A 6,023-nucleotide genomic window follows, 5' to 3' on the forward strand; every position below is an offset into this window, starting at 1 on the left:
AGGGGCACTGTTGCCACGTACCTGCTGACTAGAGGCATGGGCGGGGCATTGTTGCCTCGGTCACCGTTGAATTGAAGTCTCGTCCCCATCATACGGCCTGGATGGGACGGGAGTTGACCCGCGGCTGGATTGCATAGCACGCCACAGGTGGCGCTGGCTTGTTGAGGAGGCTTTGATCGTGCCAGGTTCGGCTGTCTTTTGCTAGTTGTTGGGGCCGAGTCGATGTGTCTTGCCGAGTCGGCTAGTCTGGCCGGCTTGCGGGGCTTGGCCGGGTCGAGCGACCCGGCCAAGCGTGTGCCGGTATTGTGGGGCGGTGCCAACCCTGTTGTTTTTTGAAGAGGATCCAGGTTCCGCTGCCTGCCCGGGGTCCACCCCCCGACAGTAGTCCCCGAAGCTGTGAAGGTCCGCCATCTTCGGATGAGTGGGCCTTCGCAGTTTCCCCCTTAAGCAAGGTGGATTCTGCGAGCGCCGAGTCCGGCAACACCCATTGTGTGCTGATTTTCTCGGAAACCAGATCGTGGCATCCCGGCCGTGGCAGGAACCGAGAAGTCCGCCAATCTTGGGGCAATCCCTCGGGCTTTGTGCGGGCGCCACGTGGTGCCCGGAAGTCGGAGGGGCCTGACCGGCCACACGCGTGACGGGACCGGGCAACGGGCTGGGGCCCACCGTCGCGTGCCCTCGGCCCAAGCGCGCGGATTTATTGTGGCGTCCAGGGGCCGGTTGCTCTTCCGCGGGCAGTTACTGCGCGTGTACGTGCGCACTTATTGCGGGGTAGTGGAACGGGCGCGTGCAGACGATCCCACTTCCCCATGTTCAAACCGAGGGTTATAAATTGGGGGGCAAGGGGGCGGCGGATATTATTATTGCTCGTGCCCTCCTGTCCCTTTGCTCTCGCTCCGCTCTTTGCAACTGACGCACTGCGGCGCCCGCTGCTCCAAGCAGAACTCCTTCGCCGTCCATCTTCCTTCTTCTTCCTTCGATCATGTCGCTGCCATCAGGCTCCTAGATGGGTTCGAATGTCACCTCTGAGGACATCACCCAACTCCGGGCGACGAGGCGCCTACCGCAGGAGACGAACGTCGGCGTCCGCCTGCCGCATGGCGAGCAGAGGCCTCGGCCCGAGGGGCAGGAGCGTGTGGTCTTCCTCACGCAGTTCGAGCGCGGGTTCGGGCTACCGGCGAGCACCTTCTTCCGCGCGTTCTTGGAGTTCTTCGGGCTCCAGCCGCATCATCTTGGCGCCCGCACCATTGTCTAGCTCTCCGGCTTCGTCACCATTTGCGAGGGGTACCTGGGGGTCGAGCCTACGATCAACCTCTGGGCGCGCTTCTTCTCCTTGAAGCAGCAGGGCCCGTCGGCCGGGGAGTTCGCCGATTGCGGTGCCGCTGTCATTTCGAAGCGGTCGGTGGCAGATTTCCCCAAGATCCCGCTGGAGGATTCTGCCAAGAAGTGGCAAAACTCCTTCTACGTCCGCAACCTTGGTGCGGATCACATCAACCTTCCGTCCTTCTCCATCGCACCGCCGCGGGCGAAGACGAACTGGGGCTACTTGCCCAGGCGCCCGTCGCAGGAGATTGTCAATCTCTGCGAGCAGGTGACGGTGACGAGGACGCAGGAGGGGCTCACCGGCACCGACCTCCTCGCCACATTCATCAGGTGCCGGGTCCTTCCGCTTCAGGGGCGCTCCTGCCTCATCGGCGAAATGGTCGGCCTTCAAGACCCCAACTGCATGGGGTCGGCGCGGCTGTCCGTGGAGCAGATCGCACGCGGCGTGAACGACATCTCAAAGGCCAACCTTGGGGAGGACTGGCGGTTCGGCAAGGCGTCGTACAGCTAGTCGAACTCAGCGCCGCAGGTGAGTGTCTGGCCTTCTTACTTTGCTGCCGTGCACCTTCTCATCCGTCCTGACAGAACACGGGGGTGCTTCTGAACGCGATTCGGCATCCTTACGCCCGGGCCCCATCGCAGGTGACGCCGGTGGCGCCAGAGGAGCCCGCGGCTCATGGCGGGGAGGAGGAGGCCGAGTCCGACGCTGGCGCTGGGCGTCGCGCGGGTAAGTCTCGTGTTTCTCTTCATGTGTCTTGAACTACTGACCGCGGCACAGAACGGTCGGTGCTGACGCCAGTTGTTGGTGTAGTGGCGTTGGGCGGGGGAGGTGGCGACGCGGGCGGAGCCGGGTCCTCGCATGGGGTGGCGCCGAGCCGCCTGCATGGGAAAGACAGCGTCGCGCTGCGACCCCGGGCCCTGAAGCGCACGGCGGACCCGGCCGGGGCCGGGAGGCCGGCCAAGAGGAAGCGCGGCGGCAGGGACGGGAGGCCAACCCCGGTCCCGGTCTTGGCGGGGTAAGCTTCATCTCTCGTTTGCGCTCAGATTTTCTTCTTGAGATAGTCTTGTTTCTTTTCTGCTCATTCTGTCTTCTTCTTCAAGTCGCCAATCGCGCTGGCGAGGGCGGCGGCGGAAGCCGCGGCCGCCGAAGGGGCCCAGTTCCGCAGGAGCCAGTCTGACCTCGCCGACTAGGCCGAGGTGGAGGGACGGGCCTACTCGGACCTCGGCCTGGATATGAACGACGCCGAAGCCTTGGCCTGGCGGGACAGGAACCGGGCCGAGGCGGAGCTGGAGGCGGCATTGGTCCATGGTTGGACCGACGCGGTGGCGGCATGGGCGCGAGCCGGCACGGAGCCGGCCTGGCGCGAGATGCCGGAGGGCATGGTGGTGGCGGCGACGGTCTTTGAGCCGTCGTTGGTGAGGGAGCGCGGCCGTGGAAGCCGGGCTGAGGTGGTGATCCCCGACTGGGAGGTCGTGGAGGTGGCGGATGGCGCCCCGCCGCGGGCCGACGTGGTCGAGCGAGCGGGGACTGATGGTGGTGGAGGCGGCGTCGTTTTGGAAGAGACGCTGCGGGCGGCGGTGCCGCCGGTTTTGGAGGAGGCACCGCGGGCGGCGGTGCCGGAGACCACCCCGGCAGCTGGGCCGAAGACGGCGACACAGGGTGTCCCGGCGTCCGGGTCATCGTCGGCGCTGGGAGGGGCATCGGAGGAGGTGTTGGCCGCGTTGCGAGCGGCCGGTGGGGAGTACGCCTTTGTGCCCCGGCAGGGAGGGCGCCGAGCTGCCGTGCCGTAGCCGGCGTGGAGCAGGGGCGCCGTTGTCTTCGGGCCTCAGACCCAGGAGGAGGCGGCGCTGGACGCCGTCAGTCGCTGCCTGCGAAGCCGGACGGAATGGCTCGAGGCCTTCGCCCAGGCCGAGGTGGAGCGGACGCGCGACCTGGAGCGTGCCGTTCTGGTAAGTCTTCTTGTAATTTCTTCTTTGTGGGGGTGCGCCAGCGCACCCACTGGGTGTAGCCCCCGAGGTTTGGGCCAACTACGTAGTAGTTGGGTCGAATCTTTAGAGTGTTGGCCTTGTTCTGATTTCTGCTTTCTTCAGCATCTCGACGCCTTCCGGGTTGCCGCCTACAATCGTCTCCTGGGCATGCACCGGGAGCTCATGGAGCAGCTTGCCACGATGAAGACGGCCACCAGGGTGGGTTCCGAGTCGGTAGCCCCTGAGCCGGGTTGCACAGCCCCCGGGTCGGGGATGGCGATGGCTGGGTCTGGGATGATGGTGGCTGGGTCGAGCTGAGCAGCCCCTGGGCTGGGTTCAACAGTCCCCGGGACGGGTTGAGGTGCGGCCGGGTTGTCTGGAACATGGATGGACTCGGAGTCCGGCGATGGCTTGACGGACGGCTTGCGCAGGTGCTCGAGGGAGACGCCGGACGGGATGGTTGTTGTGACGAGGCGATCTTGGCGAGCATGTCGGCTGCTTCGTTCTCCGTGCGCAGGACGTGGAGGAACTCGCAGCCCTCGAAGGATCCGGATAGCTTATGGACGAGGAAGCGGTAGCTTGCCATGTTGGAGTCGCGGGTGTCCCATTCGCCGGAGCACTACTACACCACCAGGTCCGAGTCGCCGTAGCATAGGATGCGCCGGATGACAAGTTCCTTGGCAAGCCGGAGGCCATGCACAAGGGCTTCGTACTCGGCGACGTTGTTGGAGGTGGCGAAGTGGATCTGGAGCGCGTAGCAGAGCCGGTTGCCCTTCGGGGACGACAGTACGATGCCGGCCCCCAAGCCGAGTCGCATCTTGGACCCGTCGAAGTGCATGCGCCAATGCGTCGAGTCGGGAGGCGGCGGCAAGTACTGGGTCTCAGTCTAGTCGACGAGGAAGTCGGCTAGGGCTTGAGACTTGATCGCGGTGTGGGGCTCGTAGAGGAAGGTGTGGCTGGCTAGCTGGATCGCCCACTTGGCAACCCGGCCAGAGGCATCTCGGCACCCGATGATTTCTCCGATAGGCGCCGTGCTGACCACGGTAACAACGTGCTCTTGGAAATACTGCTTCAGCTTCTTGGCAGTGAAGTACACGCCGTAACACATCTTCTGGTAGTGCGGGTAGTTCTGCTTGGAGATGGAGAGCACCTCACTCAGGTAGTAGAGTGGGCGCTGGACGGCTTGGATCTTGGCCTTCTCTGGTCGCTCGACCACCAGCACCGTGCTGACCGCCCGCGAGGTCGCGGCTATGTAGAGCAATAGCGGCTCCTTGTCGGTCGGCGCGACCAGGACTGGTGCGGTGGAGAGCATGCACTTGAGGTCTTGGAAGGCCTCGTCTGCCTTGCCATTCCATTCGAACGGGCTCGTCTTCTTCATCAGCTGGTACAGGGGTAGCGCCCTCTTGCCCAGCCGGCTTAGAAACCGCCTGACCGAGGCCAAGCATCCGGTGAACTTTTGGACATCACGCAGCTGAGCCGGCTTGCACATGCGCTCGATGGCCTTGATCTTCTCCGGGTTCGCCTCAATGCCGCGTTTCGAGACGAGGAAGCCGAGTACCTTTCCGGCCGGGACGCCGAAGACGCATTTTTCTGGGTTAAGCTTGACCTTGTATTTGCGGAGGTTGGCGAATGTTTCCTTCAAATCATCGAGGAGCGTGAGGTGCTGCTTGGTCTTCACCACGATGTCGTCCACATATACGTGGATATTGCGGCCGAGTTGCGGTAGCAGGCATTTCTGCATGCAGCGCTGGAAGGTGGCGCCGACGTTCTTCAAGCCGAACGACATGGTGATGTAGCAATACGCCCCAAAGGGCGTGATGAAGGACGTCATTAGGGCGTCAGCCGGGTCCAGCTTGATCTGGTGGTAGCAGGAGTAAGCGTCCAGGAAGGACAGGAACTCACACCCGGCGGTCGAGTCGATGACTTGGTCGATCCGCGGGAGGGCGAACGGATCCTTGGGACAGGCCTTGTTGAGGCTGGTGTAGTCGATACACATGCACCAGGTCTTGTTCTTCTTCAGGACGAGGACTGGATTGGCCAGCCACTCGGGGTGAAATACTTCCATTATGAAGCCGGCCGCCAAAAGCTTGGCGACCTCTTCACCAATGGTTCTTCTCTTTTCTTCAGAAAATCGTCGTAGGGGTTGACGGACAGGCTTGGCGTCCTTGCGGACATGATGTTTGTGCTCGGCGTACTTCCTCGGGATACCCGGCATGTCCTTGGTGGTCCATGCGAAGATATCCCGATTCTCATGGAGGAAGTTGACGAGCTTGCCTTCCTATTTGCTATCGAGGCGGGCACCTATGACAACGTACTTGCTGCAGCTGGGGTCTTCTGGGTTGAGCTTCACTTCCTTGGTCTCCTTGGAGGGCTTGAAGGCAGCCTCGTCGGCCGGGTCCGAGGTCGGGATCGATGCGGCGAAGGCCTCGCCTGCCAGGGTGACGATCCGGTCGAGCTGGCGCCGCTCCTCGGCAATGACCAGCGACTCGGCCAACTTGGCACCGTCTCGAGTGCACTCCAGGGACTTGCGGTAATCGCCGGTGATGGTGATGAGGCCCTTGGGACCCGACATCTTCATCTTCAGGTACGCGTAGTGGGGAACCGCCATGAATTTGGCGAGCGCGGGTCGGCCCAGCAACGTGTGATACGCGCTGGATAGGTCCACCACCTCGAACCAGATCAGTTCGCGCCGGAAGTGGCCGCTGTCACCGAACAGGACATCTAGCCGGACC

The 6,023-nt window shown here is 63.2% G+C and overlaps 1 pseudogene; it reads left to right on the forward strand.

Moving 5' to 3' along the window:
* Window positions 1–982: 982 nt before the first annotated feature.
* LOC147965049 (uncharacterized) lies at window positions 983–2,082 on the forward strand (annotated as a pseudogene).
* The last annotated feature ends 3,941 nt before the right edge of the window (window positions 2,083–6,023 follow it).

This window comes from Triticum urartu, chromosome 6A, assembly GCF_056163025.1.
Source record: "Triticum urartu cultivar PI428250 chromosome 6A, HENAU_Tu73, whole genome shotgun sequence".
Taxonomy (NCBI): Eukaryota; Viridiplantae; Streptophyta; class Magnoliopsida; order Poales; family Poaceae; genus Triticum; species Triticum urartu.